The sequence below is a fragment of the Hyla sarda genome, chromosome 12 (assembly GCF_029499605.1).
Source record: "Hyla sarda isolate aHylSar1 chromosome 12, aHylSar1.hap1, whole genome shotgun sequence".
NCBI lineage: Eukaryota > Metazoa > Chordata > Amphibia > Anura > Hylidae > Hyla > Hyla sarda.
In genome coordinates, this window is record NC_079200.1 from 32,078,183 (window position 1) to 32,101,149 (window position 22,967).

Below are 22,967 nucleotides of genomic sequence, written 5' to 3' on the forward strand. Positions count from 1 at the left end.
GAAAAGTCTAGTGGAAACAGCACTTCTAGTAGAGTGGGCAGTGAATTTGGAAGTATCGACACCAGCAAGGTGCAAAGTTTGTTTAACCCATCTGGCCAGGGTAGGAGAGGATACAGGTGCATGAGGTTTGCAAAAGGATATTAATAATTGGGAATGGGAAGTATTCCTAAGAGATTCAGTTTTTTGTTCGTAAGATCTAAGGCAACGAACAACACAAAGTTTTACGTGATGCGGAAAAGAGGGGTAGAAAACAGATTGAAGATTAGTTTTGGTACGACGATAAATAGAAAAGATAACACCTTGAGGAGTAAATTGTCTATGAGATATATCAAGGGATTTGACATCAGAGACCCGTTTCCCGGAGATAAGACATAGAAGGGTAGTGAGTTTGAAGGAAAGAAATTTTAAAGAGAGGGAGTCATTATCATCCCAGGATATAAACATATTGAGAACTAGATTCACGTCCCATGTGGAAGTATATTTTGGTAAAGGTGGTCTACGGAAACGAATACCTTTAAGTAGTTGACAAACAAGAGGATGTCTACCAATAGGAATGGAATCAATAGGTACGTGTTTAGAGGAAATGGCAGAACGATAAAGATTAATGGTTCTGTATGCTTTACCAGCATCAAAAGAGGCAGATAAAAAATTTAAGATGTGGTATATAGAAGCTTGTAAGGGATCCAAATGTCTTCTATCGCACCAATCAGACCAAAGTTTCCAGGCTGATCTGTAAGCAGATCTGGTACCTGGGGCCCATGCGTCAGATAGGATGTCCTGAGCCGATTTTGAAAGTTGGAGGTTAGAACTTGGTGACCCGAAATCAACCAAGCGACTAGAGTCAATTGTCCCGACAGAATCAGAGGGTGGAAGTTCCCTTGAGGATCCAGAAGAAGATTCTGAAAAGAAGGTAGAAGATGGGGAAAATCTATCAGAAGATGAAGAATTTGGGGAAACCAAGACTGGGTTGGCCATAGCGGAGTGATGAGAACCAGAGTGGATTTCTGTATTGAGGTTTGAAATAGAACCCGAGGAATGAGATTGAAGGGAGGAAAGGCGTAAAGAGTCTTCTGGGGCCAGAATTGCAGGAAGGCGTCCACACCCAAAGCTTCTGGGTCTGGGCGCCAACTGTAAAATAGAGGTAATTGAGTGTTGAGACGGGGTGCAAAGAGGTCTATGTGTAATGGACCCCAAAGAGAATTGATCGATTGGAAGATTGGAAGATGAAGTTTCCAATCGCTGGAATCGGTCAAATAACGAGAATACCAATCCGCTACTGAATTGGAAATTCCGGGAAGGTATTCCGCTTTCAAGGTAATATTCTTGTCTAAACAAAAATGCCAAAATTCTTTGACAAAATCTGCAAGAATTTTTGAAGTTGTGCCTCCCAAATGATTGATGTATTGGACAGCGGAAATGTTGTCCATACGTAGAAGAATACAGCAATGGGAGGAATTCTTTGCAAAACTTTTTAAGGCAAAGAATCCTGCTAGAAGTTCCAGACAATTGATGTGAAGGAGGGACTCTGAAGGAGACCATTTGCCTCCTGTAGAAAGGGGACCGCAACGAGCGCCCCATCCGGAAAGACTCGCATCCGATTCGATGACAATGTCTGGATTCGGATGGAAAATTGCTTTTCCATTCCAAGACTCTATGTGAGTGAGCCACCAAAGAAGTTCCTCTTTGGCTTCTGAGGAGAGAGGAACTTCGTCTGAATAACCAAGGCCTTGTCTTAAGTGGCGAATTTTCAGGCGTTGGAGAGCTCTGTAGTGAAGAGGAGCAGGAAATATGGCTTGAATGGATGCTGAAAGGAGACCCACAATTCGAGCTATTGTCCTCAAAGATATAATGTCTTTGTGAAGAATCTGTCGGATTTCTTTCCGAATAACTTTCAATCTCCTTGAAGGGAGACTCAAAGTGGTCAGTTGAGTGTCTATCATGAAACCCCAAAATTCTAGATTTTGAGTTGGAACTAAGATGGATTTCTTGTGATTTATGAGAAACCCTAGATGAGTTAAGAGGTGTAATGTCCAGTTCATGTGGAGCAAAAGTAACTCTTTTGATTGGGCCATAAGGAGAATGTCGTCTAGATAGATAATAAGACGAACTCCGCGGCTTCTGAGAGAGGCAACTACTGGTTTGAGTAGTTTTGTGAAGCACCACGGAGCCGATGAGAGGCCGAATGGGAGACAAGTAAATTGCCATGTCTGATCGTTCCAGAGAAATTGAAGAAAATGTTGAGAAGACGGATGGATTGGTATTGTTAAATAAGCGTCCTTCAAATCTATCTTCACTAACCAATCGTTTTTCAGAAGAATGTCTCTTAGAAGATGTTTTTTGTCCAATAGGGAAAATTGGATTGGATGAGGTAAATGGGTTTGGATAGGAGGGATGACAAATTCTATTTGGTACCCCATGACTGTATTTAGTATCCAAGAGTCGGACGTAATCATAGTCCAATTGTGGAAAAAATGAAGGAGTCTTCCCCCTAATGGGATATGTAGGGAAGAATACAGGGGTGGACTTACCTGTGGGAGGTCTGGAGCGAGGATAACCTCTTTGGCCTCTGGAGCGCCATGGTCTGGACCTGTAAGGGAAAAATGGGGAGGGAGCAGAGGGTGGAGCTGCGAATTGTACTGATGGGTTGGAATAGGGGCCTCTATAAGCTCTATGCTGGGATGACCGGCCGGAAAATCGGCCCCGACCTTTTCCGGCCCTCCCAAAAATTCTGCTTGAGAACACTTTCTTCATAGAAACTTGCGCTTTATTAAGCGAGGAAAAAAGACCCACATATTTAATTAGTTCTCTGATGAAATCCTCACCAAAAAGCATGCCATTGGTGGGGTTGGCCGGTTCGGCAGTAGCCAGATTGGTCAATTGTGGGTCAATCTTCATGAGAATAGACCTTTTCCTCTCAGTGGAGAGAGCGGCATTAGCATTGCCAAATAGACATATTGCTCGTTGAATCCACCCTTTAAGGGTTTCGGTATCAACAGTAGAATTGGAGGCGGATGCCTCATCAGCCATGTCCATAATTTTAGAAAGTGGACCCAGAAGGTCCATTAATTTGTCCTGACAGGACTTAAAGCTACGGTCTACTCCCTTCTTTGGGTTTTTTCCTGTTTTAAACAAGAATTTCGCCAGGAGTGGGTCCAACTCCGGAGTAGCCGAGGAATTATTAGGCAAAGAAGGGCGAGGGCATTCTGCCTTCAATTTGCTACGAGATGGACGATCTAAAGGCTTATTAGCTCTTAGTGCTAAGAATTCGGCAATTCTAGAATTTGGAAGCCATTCGCCTGAGCGTGGGTGGCAAATTAAAGCGGGATCAAAGTATGAATCCCCAGGATGTGTCACTGTAGTGTCTTCCTGCAAAGCAGGGTCATCGTGATCCAAGTCACTGTCCTCCGAACAATATAAAATCTCCTGAACATCTTGAATGTCGGAATCGTCCGATTCCTCAGAAGACTGAATTCGGTAGGAGTCTGGCTTCGCTCTAAATGTAGAAGCCTTGACAGGCTGGACTTCCTCTCTGGTGGAGGGTGAGGAAAGTGGTTTCTTTGAACCACTATTAGATGGTTCTGGTTTGGAACCTGGAGCAAGAGCGGTATTAGTCTCATGGCGAGTCCCTGAAGTGTGTTGTACACCTTTAGAGGGATAAGGTTCTTCAATTGAGGTATGGCGCTTTTTTGATTTAACTTTGCCAGGACCTTTAAAACCTTTTGCCATATGAGATACCGATTCGGCAGGAGACCAGTAATGGTCGGAAGGGGTAATAGGAGGTAGAACCCCAGGAGTCATATTGCCAGAGCGAGCCATAATATTAGCTAATGATTTTTCAAAAGATTCTTGCAGAGTGGAAACTGCATTTTGTAATGATTTGGACACTGAAGCGTCCACTAAAGACTGCAAAGCGTCTGGATTGACTTTTTCTGTGGTATTTTGGATGTTGTCCTGAGACATACTCAATATAATTATGGAGATCAGTAAAAGGGAGAAAAAGAGATAGATATATATACTGTATATAATATAATTAAGGATAATCAGTAATAAAATATATATGAATAATAAAATACTAATTAATTAAATAACTAGAATAATTAATTAATAAGTTAATAAATAAATAGGAAATAAATTAATTAAAATCAATATATTAGAATAGGATAAGGAAGTGAAAGTAATAAAAGGGGAATATCTATAAGTGGAAAAATAGCATAAAAGCTATAATGGAGAAAAAAAAGGAAAAATGAAAAACAACCAGAAAATACAGGCAATTTTTATGGAAAACGAAATTTAAGAATGAGAAAAAGGGATAAAATATATAGATATATATATATATATCCATCTATACATACACACATATATATATACATACATTCACAATGGAATACAATAAAACTAGATAATATATAGATTAAGAGAATTTGAATAAATGAATGAACTAAAATATGAAATAAATTATGAAATCATTAAATGAATATATATAAATTGATATAGTAATACAATATGAGAGAGAAAAAATATTACATAACTTCACTGTTTGCTGAGCAGCAAAGAAGAAGGAAGTTATCTATATGACAGTTATTGATATCTGCTGTACTGTTGCCTGATTGGTCGAGGCCATGATCATCATTCTAGGTTGCATCCTAGTATCCTGATGTTTATTTACACTTTATTTATATAAAAAATTTCTATGATACTTCCATTACTTATATGCTGCTGAGTTTAGTAAAGAAGTTTAAAAGCATAATACGAAGCATTTGTTTTGCCTTAAAATCAAGTATTTAGTATACCATAATATCCCCCTGTATATATGTGCTTCGTGACCTCCCAAATATAATATACACCCAAAAGAAAAACTGGAGTCACTTTTATAAGAAATAGTACACAATTTTATTAATAGTCACATTACATTAAAAAAATTGGACATTCTCCAATTTTTTTATGTAATGTGACTATTAATAAAATTGTGTACTACTCCTTGTTTGTTGACTGATGGCTGGTCCTATTACACAGGCCGACTACTGGGAATGAGTGTTCCCAGGAACAGAAGATATTGGTTTGGTACAGCCCACCATTAGTTGTATTACTCCACAGACCCCATATTCCAGGTGCACGAGTTGAAATGCACAGACGTGGAAAAATGTAGGACCACCGAAAACCCAATGGAAAGTACCGTAATCCCGGCCGGAATGGATATCCAACACTCAATGGAATTGGAAAAATTTATAAGAATCCGACTTTATTTCAAAACTGACGCATATGCTTGCCTTTTCTTTGGACATTTTATGGAGAAGTTTTTTTTGGGGGGGGAAAAGTTGGGTTTTACAGACAGTGAAACTTCTCCAAATGACCACCAGATCTAGCCTAGATTTCAACTCTACCATACATTATGTATACTTTTCTCCTTTAAGAAACTACTACCCCAGTCAGGACCCCACTTTTCAATGCAAATTTGGGTGGTCATCTCAAACTGATTTCCCTATAAGGTAAAGGGGATCTCCCGTTTAGAAAAAACATTTCCATACAAGTTAATAGAAGTATTGTCCTCTGTTTAGGATACTTATCTCTTATTCAAAGATGAGTATACTTACAAAAGTGTCTCCAGCTCTGGAGGATCTGTTCTGTCCTGCAATACAGAGTGTACCCATCGATTTGTGTGGGCACAGAGTATTGTGGTACTCCAGGGAAATATATATATATATGATCCAAAGCCACCACACTACCTGGGTATGTGCCCTATAAACCATGCTGCCTGATATACATGGCTCCTGCTTGATATTCTTTGCCACCCTTCCCTCCCCTTGTCTACATCTCCCAGCAATCAGAGAGAGCAGCCACCACCCTCCTGCTCAGAGCAGTAGAGAGAGATTCAGTGTCTGATTGGCTAAGGTTGCACAGGCCCCCCAGTTCTCAGCACTAAAGAGAGCATGACTCATCAGTGCAGGGCAGAAACCATGTGGTATGTGTCTCTCAGGAGGGTGGGGGCTGCTTTCAGAGAGGAATTTGGACAGAGACAGAGTGGATGGCTGGATGATGTAATTCCCTCACTTCATGCTTGTAAGTGACAACCAAAGAGGGGAAACTACTCTATATAGCTAATGAATGATATCTAGGCAATTACATCAGTTGATGAGAGGGAAAGGATGGGCTATGGGTTTAGTTTCCCGGAGTACTCCTTTAATTTCTCCTGTGGTGGTGCTGCATGGAAACGGAACACTTACTGCCAGGATTCCCCCACAGATTACAGGTGAGCACTGGTGGTTCCAGCAAGCAGACACATTGGCCAATCTCTACTAATTCTAAGGTTTACAAAGAGGAGAACGCCTTTAAATAGTCTAGAATAAATTATATTCCCTATTGTTATTGGAATGCATTGTCACTTCATAAAATTATTTCCTGAAGAGGCCCCTAACTGTTTGTTGGGGCCTATATATTTTTCAGTGTCTTCATATGTTACCCCAGCTGCTCAGAAAAAGACCCCAAGGGTACATATTGCAGAGTCATGGTCTCCATGTCTATGGGGCACAATGGCGGCAGTCACAGGGGTCATCCATGTGACCCTTTTCTTGGCTGTCCCTGGCTACCTTCTCTTTATATGTAGGCGCAGAATAACTTATGTCAGCAAGTTCACCCACATTAAACCCAATACATTGGGTTATAGTGTGAGTGAACAGGAGTCTGTTTGTGTCCTCTAAAATGTCTGCCATCCATCCCGATTTTGCGCGCAGCAGGCGGGTCCTCCGCCGGCAATCTTACTTTGTGTTCCGGAGGTAGGCGCCCGAAGCCCGCCACCTTGTTGCATATTCATTTTTTGCTTCTCCACGTCCTAATGACATGGAGTCATCCGCCCTCCCAAAGTGCTGTGATCTGTCTTTCAAGCGCATGCGCTGTTAATTTTACCCAGCTCTCTGTCCTGATGACGTGAGAGCTGCGAGTCCTCAGAACCGCCGAAAAAACAGCACATGCGCTCGGAAGACAGACTCGGAAGACGTGGAGAAGCAAAAAATTTATATGCAACAAGGGGGGTGGTCTTCGGGCGCCTGTCTCCAAAACACAAAGTAAGATTGCCGGAGGGGGACCCGCCTGCTGTGCGCAAAACCGGGATGGATGGTGGACACAAACTCGGCCAAAACAAAACTTTACTAATTGAGCACGTTACAGACTCCTGTTCACCCACACTATAACCCAATGTATTGGATTTAATGTGGGTGAACTTGCTGACAGTTTTCCTTTAACAAATCCAACATGAAGACAGGATGAGGACTTCCCATTTAGTGTTCGCACAAAGGCAGGTAAATAATTACATTGATCATAAGGTTGGAGTGGACACGGACCATTGTACCAAAAATCTGTCAGACACCAGGGTGTAAATGCTCACTGCACCCCTTATTAAATTCTGTGAGGGGTGTAGTTTTCAGAATGGGGTCACATGTGAGAGGGGTTCACTGATCTGGCACCATGGGGCTTTGTAAAACACACATGGCCTTCAATTTAGGACAGATTCTCTCTCCAAATGCCCAATGGCGCTCTTTCTCTTCTGAGCATCTCCATATGGGGGGCTTTTTTTTTTTTTTTTTCGTTTTTCTCTTGTGAAAATGAAAAATGTAGGGTAACACAAGCATTTTAGTGAATTTTTTTTTTCATTTTCATATCCAACTTTAACGAAAATTCGCCAAACACCTGTGGAGTGTTAACCTGTTAAGGACGCAGGGCGTATCCATACGCCCTGCATCCCGAGTCCTTAAGGACTGAGGGTGTATGGATACGCCCGTGGGAATTCCAGTCCCCGCCGCTAGCCGGTTGGGGACCGGATCAGGATGCCTGCTGAAATCATTCAGCAGGCACCCCGGCACATCGCCCAGGGGGTCCTGTGACCCCCCCCCCCCCCCCATGTGGGCGATCGCAGAAAATAGCATGTCAATTTATCATGCGATTCTCTGCTATTCCGGGCTGATCGGGTCTCTGGTGACCCGATCACCCGAAAAATAGCGATGATCTGAGCTGTCAGGGCTAGGAGTGAGGTCGCGGAGCTGCGATCTCCTCCTATCCCCTGCCATTGGTCAGAACTGATTCTGTTCTGGCAGAGCAGGACAGTGGCAACCCCCCGTTCTGCCCACCCCTGGATGTCGAGGGGATCGTGGGAAGAAGATAGAGGCCGGTACCTGCAGGAGAAGATGCCTGGGGACCCCGGATCTTCGCTGGAGACTGCTGGATACTGGATCAGGTAGGGAAACTACGGGGGGGGGGAGAATTGAAAGTGAAAGTAAAATGATCTTTACTGTGGCAACCACTAGGAAGGCCAAACTGCAACTCCCAGCATGCCCATACAGCCAAAGGCTGTCTGGGCATGCTGGGAGTTGTAGTTTTGCAACATCTGGAGGGTCACAGTTTGGAGACCACTGTTACAGATGTTGCCAAACTACAACTCTCAGCATGCCTAGACTGTCCAGGCATGCTCGGAGTTGTAGTTCTGTAACATCTGTCCCTTCAGATTTAGCAATTTTCATGAATTTTTTGACAATTGCTGCTCTACTTTGAAGCCCTCAAATTTTTTCAAAAAGCAAAAATATGTCCATTTTATGATGCCAACATAAAGTGGACATATTGTATTTGTGAATAAAAATAAAATTTATTGTGAATATCCATTTTCCTTACAAGTAGAGAGTTTCAAAGTTAGAAAAATGCAAAATTTTCATGAAATTTGGGGATTTTTCACCAAAAAATTGATGCAAGTAACGTGGAAAATTTACCACCAAAATAAAGAAGAATATGTCACGAAAAAACAATCTCAGAATCAGAATATTCGGTAAAAGCGTTTTCGCTTAATTAATTCGGAAAGCGACGGTGGTCAGAATTGCGAAAAAGGGCTCAGTCCTTAAAGGACAACTGCAGCGCTAGCAAATTAGGGCCCAAATGTAATAATATCACAAGTTATATAAGTTTATAAATGGGATCCATTACCTGGCTGGTCCCATTTCTCCGCAATGCCGCCACCGGAAGTCATCTCCTGGTCCCCTAACGCGCGTAGCGCCGACCTATTATTCTCTATGGAGCCGCCATCTTGGTCGACGCTACGTCACAAATGCCCATAATGCGCTGGGGGATTGCTTCACTCCCCCTGCCGCTCGTCGTGCCGGCCCCTCTCCTCCCATCTTATGAATATTCATAATGTTATTATGCGCTCAGCCCTGATTGGCTGAGCGCACAGTAGGGGCAGCTAGTGCTGGGCGGTGTCAAATGTGCCCCCCGTGGGGTCCCTGTGCCCACTAGCGGTGTCACAAGAATGTCGAGCGTGGCTCTGTTCCCTGTCCCTGTCAGCTCTCAGGGTACGGGAACAGATTTAAAAGCCTTGCACGCAGCTAACGTAGTACTGCGCATGCACAGTACTACGCAAATAGCGTAGGGCTAACGCTAGGCTCCTAGCGCTGCCTACGTTAGCCCTACGCTATTTGCGTAGTGCTGCGCCTGCGCAATACTACGTTAGCCACGCGTGAGACTTTTAAATCTGTTCCCGTACCCTGAGAGCTGACAGGGACAGGGAACAGAGCCACGCTCGACATTCTTGTCGGTGATGGTAGCGATCGCGCTCGCGGGAGGCATTCTTGTGACACCGCTAGTGAGCACATGGATCCCGCTAGCGGTGGGGATTGATCGTGCTCTCGGGGACACTGGCTGACAAGCTCAGCGGGGGGACACAGTAAATGGATTCGCTTCTATCGGGCCACAGAAGCACACCGGGACAAGTGAGGGCGCCGCGCTGGGCTCTACATTTCATCCGGAGGGTGGGGGAGGGGCCCGACTGGTATAGCAATCCATACCGTGGGAGAGAAAAAAAAACGGTATCCGGTTCATACCGGTATACTGCCCAGCACTATGGGCCGCAGCCTATCAGTACATGTGGTGAGGGTGGAGAGGGCTGATGAGCTGGGAGGGGGAGGATGGGAGGAGATAACCACAAGGGAAGGAGCTGTGGGCGTCACTTTATTATAATTTACTATAATTTCTTCAGGGGGGGGGGAAGAGAGCAGCAGCAGCTAACAGGAAGCTGGCGCAGGGAGTCATGGGAAATGTAGTCTTTATGACATGGCTGCTTACTGCTACAGGTGGCAATTACAAGAGAATGGCTGGGCCAAATTTGACAAATGAGGTATCATTGGAAAGGTCTTTGAAAGAGCTATCAGATGTGGTAAACTTTTTTTTTTTTTATGTATGAGCGCTGCAGATGTCCTTTAAGGGGTTAAGGGTGTGGGTATTAATTGTTTTCATTTATGTCTGAACCGCTGTAAAATCAGCCACCCCTGTGCAAATCACCAATTTAAGTCTCAAATGTACATAGTGCGCTCTCACTCCTGAGCCTTGTTGTGCGCCCGCAGAGCACTTTGCGTCCAGATATGGGATATTTCCATACTCAGGAGAAATTGCATTACAAATTTCCGGGGTCTTTTTTTCCTTTTACCGCTTGTGAAAATGAAAAGAATGGCGCAACACCAGCATCTTAGAGTAAAAAAAAGACCCCATCTTTACCTTTTCATAAGGGGTAAAAGGAGAAAAATACCCCATATGTGGCACTAAACTGTTGCCTTGAAATACGACAGGGCTCCAAAGCGAGAGAGCGCCATGTGCATTTGAAGCCTACATTGGGGATTTGCATCAGCCACCAACATACCCTACGGCAGTGTTTCCCAAACAGGGTGTCTCCAGCTGTTGAAAAACTCCCAGCATGCCTTGAAAGTCAGTGGCTGTCTGGCAATACTGGGAGTTGTTGATTTTCAACAGCTGGAGGCTCCATTTTGAAAACAGTTTTGTCACTTTTTTTATGGGGAGGGGGGGGGCGGGACTGTGTAGGGGTATATGTATATGTGGTGTTTTACTTTTTATTTTGTGTAGGTGTAGTGTAGTGTTTTAGAGTACATTCACATGGGCGGGTGTTTACAGCGAGATTCACGTTTTTTGGAGCAGAGTACTTTCACTGTGCGATGGTATTGTGTAACATTCATTCATAGTCCTATACTGCCATCTACTGTTCAGTATGGGAACTACCAAAAATTAACCATATAAAAGCCATATTAAGCAGAGTCCATTGGTCCATATTAGGACAAAAAAAAATGATTAACACTATAAAAGTAAATGAGCTTAATGCCAATAATATGGCAAATTGTAGTTAGAGACATCTTAGTCTCTAATGAATGGCGACGGGCAGTCTGTGGTGGGCTGGGAATGGACAGCCATAGGAATCTTAGGGACCCGATCAAAGCTTAGAAAGCTATAGTTCTTGTACAGAACGTATTTAAACATGAAAGTATACTCAGAAAACAATATAATAGTACAGTGTCTCCCAACCAGTGTGCCTCCAGCTGTTGCAAAACTAGAACTCCCAGCATCCCCAGACAGCCAAAAGCTGTGCATATGTGTAAACGCAGCTTAAAGGGGTACTCCGCCCCTAGACATCTTATCCCCTATCCGGCACCCCGCTCTCATTACTGCACAGAGCGAGTTTGCTCTGCACGTAATGATTGGCAGTACAGGGGCCGAAGCATCGTTACGTCACGGCTTCACCCCTCGTGACGTCACGGTCCGCCCCCTCAATACGAGTCTATAGGAGGGGGCGTGGCGGTCGTCATGCCCCTGCCATAGACTTGTATTAAGGGGCCGGGCCGTGATGTCATGAGGGGCGGAGCCATAACGTCACGCTGCTCCGTCCCCTGTATTGCCCGTCATTACGAACTCGCTCTGTGCAGTAATACAGCGGGGTGCCGCAGCGGAGATCCCGGGGGTCCCCAGCAGCGGGACCGCTGCGATCTGACATGGATGGCAATGCATCACCTTGCAGAATCGACAGATAGAATAGGCATTCTTTCTGCGGATGCCAGAATCTGAATTTCCGGAGCAGAAACATCTGGCGTGAAAATTCTGCCATGTGAACAGTGCAGGAGAATCCGGTTGAAATCAATGGTACTCTGCTGCAGTGGAATGTCCATGCGGAATACTTCTGCAGAATTTTGTGCAGAAATTCTGCCATGTGAAAATACCCTACAGCTGTCCGGGCTTGTAGTTTTGCAACACCTGGAGGCACACTGGTTGGAAAACAGTGACAGACAGAGACTGTCTCATTTTTTCTCTCCCGTTAAAGGGGTACTCTGGTGAAAAACACATTTTTTTAAATCAACTGGTGCCAAAAAGTTGAACAGATTTGTAAATGACTTCTATTTAAAAAAATGTAATCCTTCCAGTACTTATCACCTGCTGTATGATACACAGGAGGTTGTATAGTTCTTTCCAGTCTGACCACAGTGCTCTCTGCTGACCCCTCCTATCCGTGTCAGGAACTGTCCAGATCAGTAACAAATCACCACAACAAACCTCTCCTGCTTTGGACAGTTCCTAACATGGACAGAGGTGTCAGCAGAGAGCACTGTGGTCAGACTGGAAAAAACTAAACAACTTCCTCTGTATTATACAGCAGCTGATAAATACTGGAAGGATTAAGATTTTTAAATAGAAGTAATTTACAAATCTGTATAACTTTCTGGCACCAGTTGATTAGAAAAAAATTTGTTTTCCACCGGAGTACCCCTTTAAACACTAGGATCTTAATAGATCCTACTTTTTTTTTTGTAGAATTCAAGGATCCTTCTGGTTTGACATCTGTTTTCTTCTCAATAAAACCTGCAATTTACTTTAACACCTCTAGAAAAAAGGGCAAACCTAAAAAAAAAACAAAAAACTGTTGTTTGATTGTTAAATTGTTACAAATGCAAAACAATGGATCCAGATCGGTTCCTATTTTTTTTTTAAACATTTAAATAAATAAAATACTTAAAAAAGATGTTTCTAGAGGATGCAGAAATTCCATGTGAACACAGCAGATCACTGTAAGGGACCAGAATACATATACACGAGGCATTAGGTATATATTCAGTCTTAAAGGGGTACTCCGGGGGAGAGTGAAAGTAGGACCGAGAGGATACCCCTGCATCCTACATTCACTCTCCCCTGCTTGTCTTCCATGGTTGAAGCTTTGGAATAAAGTACCACTTGCAAAGAATACCTGGGTCGGTGTGATGAGTTGTTCCATATTTTTCCTTTTCTACTGCATGAATATTGAATGGACTTACCTTACACGTTGAGCACCACTGAAGTCCCTCCAGCTGTTGCAAGGGAAGACATGGGGAAACCGAGTAGATTGTTGTATCCTGAGTGTTAGTATAGGTGGTGCCGAGTCTCTCTCTGCATATTAGATTTGTAAATTACTTCTATTAAAAAAATCTTAATCCTTCCAGTACTTATCAGCTGCTGTATACTACAAAGGAAATGATTTTCTTTTTGGATTTCCTTTCTGTCACGACCACAGTGCTCTCTGCTGACACCTCTGTCCATGTCAGGAAGTGTCCAGAGCAGCAAAAGTTTGCTATGGGGATTTTTTCCTGGTCTGGACAGTTCCTGACATGGACAGAGGTGTCAGCAAAGAGCACCAAAAAAGGTGCCAGAAAAGAAATCCAAAAAGAAAAGAATTTCCTCTGTAGTATACAGCAGCTGATAAGTACTGGAAGGATTAAAACATTTTAATAGAAGTAATTTATAAATCTGTTTAACTTTCTGGCACCAGTTGATTTAAAAAAAATGTAAAAAGTTTTCCACCGGAGTACCCCTTTAAGTATATCCTTACATAGATCCGTGACCAGTTTGGTCAATAGGGATTCTGTGCACACAGTCACTTAATGCAGGATGTCACATCTACACAACACGTCAGGTGCCGCCTGTGGATAAATGAGATGTGAGTGTATAATATCCATTCACCATAGAGATTAATGATCTCTGTAATAACATTTTGTAGCTGTAAGATACTGAGGAAAAGATGACAGGTCCTTGCAAAATCTATGTGCGAAAGCCAGAAAGTGTCCAACTAATAGCTATAAAGTCATTTACAGTAAAATTGCTGGCCTCCGAAAACCCCCAAAGACTGACAATCTGAGATTCCTCTGTTTCTAAATTAAGATGGCAAAGTTTCTTTATAGGGTTTATCTAGGATTATAAAAACAGACAACATGAGGAAAGGTGTGGTGCTGTTTTGAAACAAATTATCTCTGTTTTTATTTTTTATATTTCTGGATAATCCATTTAAAGGGGTACTCCGCCCCTAGACATCTTATCCCCTATCCAAAGGATAGGGGATAAGATGTCAGATCGCCGCGGTGCCGCTGCTGGGGAGCCCTGGGATCTCAGCTGCGGCACCCCGCTATCATTACTGCGCAGAGCGAGATCGCTTTGTGCGTAATGACGGGCAATACAGGGGCCGGAGCATCATTACGTCACGGCTCTGCCCCTCGTGACGTCACGGCCCACCCCTTTCAATATAAGTCTATGGGAGGGGGCGTGGCAGTCGTCACGCCCCCTCCCATAGGCTTGCATTAAGGGGACGGGCCATGACGTCACGCTGCTCCGTCCCCCGTATCGCCCGTCATTACGCACAAAGCGAACTCACTCTGTGCTGTAATGATAGTGGGGTGCCGCAGTGAGATCCCCGGGGTCCCCAGCAGTGGCACCGTGGCAATCTGATATCTTATCCCCTATCCTTTGGATAGGGGATAAGATGTCTAGGGGCGGAATACCCCTTTAACAAGTTGTTGTCTTAGAGGTTTACACCTTACCAAGCATTCTCCCAGAAGCTTTGTGGCTTGTCCTTTGGACAGATGAGACAACATTGGAGCTTATTGGTAAGTCACATCAGCTCTATGTTCACAGACACAAAAAATTAAACATACAAAGATAATAGCACTATATCTACTGTGAAGCGTGATGTCCCAGTACGGAATGATGTGTCCCTGCATGATGAGTCCCTGCATGTTCCACAGTACTCCACTGCAGCATAGCCCCATTATGTATACAGGTTGTGTATTATGGGGGGGGGCTGGGAATTCATCAATCTATATATAGTCATTTTAGGTGTATTTTCTTGTGCAAAATCTTGCGCAAGGATATTTCCTGCGTTCTTTTTGTGCGTCTTTTTTGGTGGAACTTTTTCTAAAGATGTCACCCTTCAGGTGTACCGTAGAGCCGTTTTTCTGGTAGACATGAATTTATTAACTGCGTCTTTTTTTTTTTTGCGCAAAAAAAGGACGCAAGTGTCATTTTCTTGCGCAAATATACAACAGCTCCGAGCACACGTACAAGTCTGCCTTATATTTTTTTCAAGAGCTGAGATGGGCTGGATTCTATTACTGCACATGATTCACAGAGACCCGTGCGCAAGTTTAGTAAATTTTTCGCAGGTTAATGACAAATACACGCAGCAGAAAGGGGTAAAAAAAAGCTTTACCATACACTGATGTTGATGAATCCCCCCCCCCCCCCCATGTGTGTAAAATGCCTTTAACGTTTGTACCACATGATTGTTACCCAGAGGGCTCCGGTGGCCAGGTGACCCCCCCCCCCCCAAGTGACCTAGGGGCTCCTCGCACAGCTCCTTATATAACCAGGGGAGGGGCTGCAGTCTCTCTCTTCTGCTCTTATGAGGAGTGGGCCAAGATACCTGCAGTCTGGAGAAGACACCTTCACACCTGAGATAGCTGGAGCAGGATCTTATGAGGATTGAGCCATGATACCTGTGATCTGGAGAAGACACCTTTACACCTGAGACAGCTGGAGCAGGATCTTATGAGGAGTGGCCAAGATACCTGCAGTCTGGAAAAGACACCCTCACACCTGAGACAGCTGAAGCAGGATCTTATGAGGAGTGGCCAAGATACCTGCAGTCTGGAAAAGACACCTTTACACCTGAGACAGCTGGAGCAGGATCTTATGAGGAGTGAGCGAAGATACCTGCAGTCTGGAGAAGACACCTTTACACCTGAGACAGCTGAAGCAGGATCTTATGAGGAGTGAGCGAAGATACCTGCAGTCTGGAAAAGACACCTTTTACACCTGAGACAGCTGGAGCAGGATCTTATGAGGAGTGGGCCAAGATACCTGCAGTCTGGACAAGACACCCTCACACCTGAGACAGCTGGAGCAGGATCTTATGAGGAGTGAGCGAAGATACCTGCAGTCTGGAGAAGACACCTTTACACCTGAGACAGCTGGAGCAGGATCTTATGAGGAGTGAGCGAAGATACCTGCAGTCTGGAAAAGACACCTTTACACCTGAGACAGCTGGAGCAGGATCTTATGAGGAGTGGGCCAAGATACCTGCAGTCTGGAAAAGACACCTTTACACCTGAGACAGCTGGAGCAGGATCTTATGAGGAGTGGCCAAGATACCTGCAGTCTGGAAAAGACACCTTTACACCTGAGACAGCTGGAGCAGGATCTTATGAGGAGTGGGCCAAGATACCTGGAGACAAGTGCAGAAATCTAATTGAGAGTTACAGAAATCTCTGGATTGTAGTAACTGCCCCAAAACGTTGTGCAGCAAAATACTGGCCCAGATTTATCACTCTGTGTGAGAGAAGAACTGGAATGATTTTCCCACAGCAACCAATCAGAGCTCAGCATTCCTCTCTTAACGAGCTCTGGTAAAGTGAAAGCTGAACTGTGATTGGTTGTTGTCAGGTTACTCCAGTTTTTCACATAGTTTGATAAATCTGGGCCATTATTTTCAGGATATCATCATTTCTGTCCAGGACAATTTCATTATTTTGTGTATCAGAATTATTCTGTAGAACCACAAATAAAACACAATGTCTGAGTCTCATTAGTTGATCAGTCACAAGACCACCCCCCCAATGATCAGACACTTATCCCCATTCGGTGGATCGGGGATACAATGTTCTGTACCGGAGTTCTCCTTTAACACTATATTTAACTATATTTATCTCCGACATTTATTAATCTGGCAGCTCACCATCCCAATACAAACTAAATCGATTTGACCGTTTTCTGAAATCTTATTGCAATGCTATTTGTTCTCCTTTTATGTTTGTTTTGATGCCAGTTCAAGAATAAAAGCAGAGATCATCATAACAGTTTTTTTCTGCCAAGATACAATCAGCAGACAATAATTCTCTTAAAGGGGTACTCCACTGCTCAGTGTTTGGAACAAAGTATTCCGAACGCTGGAGCCGGGAGCTCGTGACGTCACAGCCCCGCTCCTCATGGCATCACGCCCCGCCCCTTCAATTCAAGTCTATGGGAGGGGGCGTGATTGCTGTCATGCCCCCTCCCATAGACTTGCATTGAGGGGTGGGGCATGACGTCATGAGGGGGCGGGGCTATGACGTCACAAGCTCCCGGCGCCGGCTCCAGCGTTCAAAACAGTTTGTTCCAAACGCTGAGCAGCGGAGTACTCCTTTAAGGAACATATTTTATCTTTACATGGGCGACATCCAATTCCGTCATAACGGGAATGTAGTGTTCGAAGTGTTCTGGTCAGGATGGAAACTAATAACCAAAGTATGATTCCAGGCAAGGCTTATGCATATTGCGAGCATCAATAAACCTGGATATTGTCCTTTGATGGGTTGAATAATATCTTGGATTTCTTTATTTCAATGCTGATCAACTTTGAGGACCTAAAACACATTTTTTGGTTTTTCATAATTTTTTTTTTATTTCTTATCGCATAAAAATAAGAGGGGTTAAAAACTTTGGGCAACCTCTTTTCATTGAGTTAGCCCCTGAAAAGTAGCTGAACACAGGTTTCTCTTTGCTTAAAGCGCAACTGTCATGAAATCTTGGTGCAATAACCTGCACACAGCCTTTGTACTATGTGCAGGTGGTGGGTATAGCAATGTTTTTACCTAATATTTGCAGGCTTTCATTACCCCAAAAAATGCATGAGGTACGCGATGCCCACCCCCTGTATGTCAGCGCTGGGACCGCTGTTTGATTGACACACATGTCCCAGAGCATGCGCTGTTCTGCTAATCTAAAGTGCGTGCCGTGCGCGCGTGTCATCCAGACGGCAGCGGGGGCAAGCACTCGCTGGGGGAGCGAGCGCTTGGTGGATGACACACAGCGGCGCGCAGGTTAGAGTAGCTGAAGGGCGCATGCGCTGGGACCTGTGTGTCAATCACACAGCGGTCCCAGCGCTGACATACAGGGGGTGGGCGTGGCGGCGGCGGGGCATCTCGTACCTCGCGCCACGCCTATCTGGCCGTCAGTGGCTTTCATCAAAAGCATTTTTTGGGGTAATGAAAGCCTGCAAATATTAGGTAAAAACATTGCTATACCCACCACCTGCACACAGTACAAAGGCTGAAGGCAGGTTATTGACCTATTGATTATTGATTTCATGACCGTTGCGCTTTAAAGGGGTACTCCGGTGGAAAACTTTTTTTTTCTTCAATCAACTGGTGCCAGAAATTTACTTCTATTAAAATATCTTAATCCTTCCAGTATTTATTAGCTGCTGAATACTACAGAGGAAATTATTTTCTTTTTGGAACACAGAGCTCTCTGCTGACATCACGAGCACAGTGCTCTCTGCTGACCTCTCTGTCCATTTTAAGAACTGTCCAGAGTAGAAGATCCCCATAGAAAACATATGCTGCTCTGGACAGTTCCTAAAATGGACAGAGATGTCAGCAGAGAGCACTGTGCTCGTGATGTCAGCAGAGAGCTCTGTGTTCCAAAAAGAAAATAATGTCCTCTGTAGTATTCAGCAGCTAACAAGTACTGGAAGGATTAAGATTTTTTTTAATAGAAGTAATTTACAAATTTGTTTAACTTTCTGGCACCATGGGGTTTTCGGTTTTTGCACTTTCGTTTTTTCCTCCTCACCTTTTAAAAATCATAACCTTTTCAATTTTGCACCTAAAAATCCATATGATGGCTTATTTTTTGCGCCACCAATTCTACTTTGCAGTGACATCAGTCATTTTACCCAAAAATCTACAGCAAAACGGAAAAAAAAATCATTGTGCGACGAAATTGAAGAAAAAATGCCATTTTGTAACTTTTGGGGGCTTCTGTTTCTACGTAGTACATTCTCCAGTAAAAATGACACCTTCTCTTTATTCTGTAGGTCCATACGATTAAAATGATCCCCTACTTATATAGGTTTGATTTTGTCGTACTTCTGGAAAAAATCATAACTACGTGCACGGAAATTTATACGTTTAAAATTGTCATCTTCTGACCCCTATAACTTTTTTATTTTTCTGCGTACGAGGGCTCATTTTTTGCACCGTGATCTGACGTTTTTAGCGCTACAATTTTTGTCTTGATCGGACTTTTTGATCGCTTTTTATTCATTTTTTCATGATATAAAAAGCGACCAAAAATAGGTTATTTTGGAGTTTGGAATTTTTTTGCGCATACGCCATTGACCGTGCGGTTTAATTAATTATATATTTTTATAGTTCTGACATTTCTGCACGTGTCGATACCACATATGTTTATTTTTATTTATTTTTTACAGGTTTTTTTTATTTTTTTTTTATGGGAAAAGGGGGGTGATTTGAACTTTTATTAGGGAAGGGGTTAAATGACCTTTTGTTAACTTTTTTTTTCCACTTTTTTTTTGCAGTGTTATAGCTCCCATAGGGACCTATAACACTGCACACACTGATCTCCTATGCTGATCCCCGCAGAGCCATAGCTCTGCACGGATCAGCGAGATAGGGGCTCGATTGCTCAAGCCTGTAGTTCAGGCTTGGAGCAATCAAACCCCGATTGAACGCCACGGAGAGAGGTAAGGAGACCTCCGCCTGCGTCCCAGCTGATCAGAACATCGCGATTTTATCGCGATGTCCCGATCAGCCCGACTGAGCTGCCAGGAAGCGTTTACTTTCGTTTTCAGACGCGGCAGTCAACTTTGATCGCCGCGTCTGAAGGGTTAACAGCGCTGGTGCCAGAAAGTTAAACAGATTTGTAAATTACTTCTATTAAAAAATCTTAAACCTTCCAGTACTTTTTAGGGGCTATATACTACAGAAGAAATGCTTTTCTTTTTGCATTTCTCTGATGTCATGACCACGGTGCTCTCTTCTGACCTCTGCTGTCCATTTTTGGAACTGTCCAGAGCAGGAGAAAATCCCCATAGCAAACATATGCTGCTCTGGACAGTTCCTAAAATGGACAGCAGAGGTCAGCAGAGAGCACTGTGGTCGTGACAGAAGAGAAATCCAAAAAGAAAAGCATTTCCTCTGTAGTATACAGCCCATAAAATGTACTGGAAGGATTAAGATTTTTTAATAGAAGTAATTTACAAATCTGTTTAACTTTCTGGCATCAGTTGATTTAAAAAAAAAAAAAAAAAAAAGTTTTCCTTGGGAGTACCGCTTTAAGAGAGATCTGCCACAATTATTCAAATTTTTGCATATGTTAATTGTTCCCCTTCCCCAGTCCACGCTTAGTTTAGGGAGGGTCATATTCCTCTGTTAGGGATAGGATCATTGTTAGAATAGGTACTCACCTGTTTCCTATATCCTTTCCCCTCACGGAAACCATGTTTCCAATGGTGCACTGTACACAAACATTTTTGTAATGTTTTAACTCATTGAAGTAAAGGTTAATTTTTATTTTTTACCTTATTGGTGTGATTTACAGATTTTTATTTTGTCTGAAAATTGTGTGCATTGAGCTTAACAGCGGGTAAAAGGCGATTCCCAAAGGAAAGGAAAGGAGATATAAATATGAAATTAAACAAGACATACAATCAACCAAAATACATACAAAAAAAAATAAAATAATTAATGATATTTGTACTGTATGCACAGAGATTTTTGTACATAGAGTTCAATGAATGGGACAAGATGCTAAGCTGCCATAAACACTAAAAAGACTAAACGTCATATTCTCTGAAGGATCCGGCTTAGTGATGTGTGGGAAGGTAAGTGCTTGTACCAGTATTGTTTCTCACCTTGCTCACAAAGCACCGCATCTAGATTCCGTCTAGATATTTAGTCATTTGCATGTGACAGTAGTCCTGGGACTGTAGAAAAGGAGATGTGAGCTGAGTAAACACCGCGACAAAGGAGGAGAGACAGTGATAAATAAGGGTCAGTCCACCTGGAGACCGCAATGAGAATTAAATCAGAAAGGAAGGAATCACATTGTCATGGATCGTACATCATTCACACTAATGTCTTGTGGATAATACAGCCAGATGTATGTTTTTCCAGGTAGATCCAACAACATAATAACATTGGTCAGGTACATATATCACCTATTATAGATCTACCCATCATCTCATCCTTTTTATATTAAAGCATACCTGTTGTTTCAGCTGACTTTTCGGGATAAGCTTTCCTGTGTGTACATAGGAGCAGCACTATTTCTTAGCATTATATAACTTGTAGGTGGCATTTCAGATTTCTGCTCTGCAGGCTTCATTTATAATTTTAGTTCCCCCAGGGCTGGTGGGCGGAGCCTTACATCTATGGTGTCTGCCATACACTGCACACACACACAGAAGGAGATCCATGCACTTCTATGTCTCTATACACTGAACATACACAGAGGAGGAGATCCTGCACTTTTATATCTCTATACACTGTACACAGAGGAGGAGATCCTGCACTTCTATATCTCTAATACACTGAACATACACAGAGGAGGAGATCCTGTACTTCTGTGTCTCTATACACTGAACATACACTGATGATGAGATCCTGCACTTTTATATCTCTATACACTGTACACAGAGGAGGAGATTCTGCACTTCTATGTATCGATACACTGTACACACAGAGGAGGAGATCCTGCACTTCTATTTCTCTAATACACTGAACATACACAGAGGAGGAGATCCTGTACTTCTGTGTCTCTATACACTGAGGATGAGATCCTGCACTTTTATATCTCTATACACTGTACATGGAGGAGGAGATCCTACACTTCTATGTCTCTATACTCTGTATACACAGAGGAGGGGATTCTGCACTTCTATGTCTCTATACACTGTACACACAGAGGAGGAGATCCTGCACTTTTATATCTCTATACACTGTACACAGAGGAGGAGATCCTACACTTCTATGTCTCTATACTCTGTATACACAGAGGAGGGGATTCTGCACTTCTATGTCTCTATACACTGTACACACCGAGGAGGAGATCCTGAACTTCTATGTTTCTATACACTGTACACAGAGGAGGAGATCCTGCCCTTCTATGTCTCTATACACTGTACACACAGAGGAGGAGATCCTGCACTTGTATATCTCTATACACTGTATACACAGAGGAGGAGATCCTGCCCTTCTATGTCTCTATACACTGTACACACAGAGGAGGAGATCCTGCACTTGTATATCTCTATACACTGTATACACAGAGGAGGAGATCCTGCCCTTCTATGTCTCTATACACTGTACACACAGAGGAGATCCTGCCCTTCTATGTTTCTATACACTGTACACACAGAGGAGGAGATCCTGCACTTCTATATCTCTATACACTGCACACACATAGGAGGAGATTTTGTACTTCTATATATCTATACACTGTACACTGTACACACAGAGGAGGAGATCCTGTACTTCTATATATCTATACACTGTACACACAGAGGAGGAGATCCTGTACTTCTATATATCTATACACTGTACACACAGAGGAGATCCTGCACTTCTATATCTCTATACACTGCACACACACAGAGGAGGAGATCCTGTACTTCTATATATCTATACACTGTACACAGAGGAGGAGATTCTGCACTTCTATGTCTCTATACACTGTACACACACGGAGGAGGAGATTTGCACTTCTATGTCTCTATACACACAGATGAGGAGATCCTGTACTTCTATATCTTTATACACTGTACACACACAGAGGAGGAGATCCTGCACTTCTATGTCTCTATACACTTTACACACAGAGGAGGAGATCCTGCACTTCTATGTCTCTATACACTATACACACAGAGAAGCAGATCGTGCACTTCTATATCTCTTTACACTGTACACACAGAGGAGGAGATCCTGAACTTCCATGTCTCTATACACTGTACACAGAGGAGATCCTGCACTTCTATGTCTCTATACACTGTACACACAGAGGAGGAGATCCTGCACTTCTAT

General features: G+C 43.2%; 1 long non-coding RNA gene across 1 annotated transcript in view; it reads right to left on the minus strand.

Annotated features, from left to right (window-relative positions):
• Positions 1-20,893, minus strand: part of LOC130296954 (uncharacterized) — a 65,060-nt gene extending 44,167 nt beyond the window's left edge. The window contains exons 1-2 of the long non-coding RNA XR_008849347.1: positions 20,801-20,893; positions 13,116-13,227 (exon numbers count right to left, since the gene is read on the minus strand). This is a non-coding gene — a long non-coding RNA (uncharacterized LOC130296954). The remainder of the gene's footprint in view (positions 1-13,115; positions 13,228-20,800) is intronic.
• Between the last annotated feature and the right edge of the window lie 2,074 nt (positions 20,894-22,967).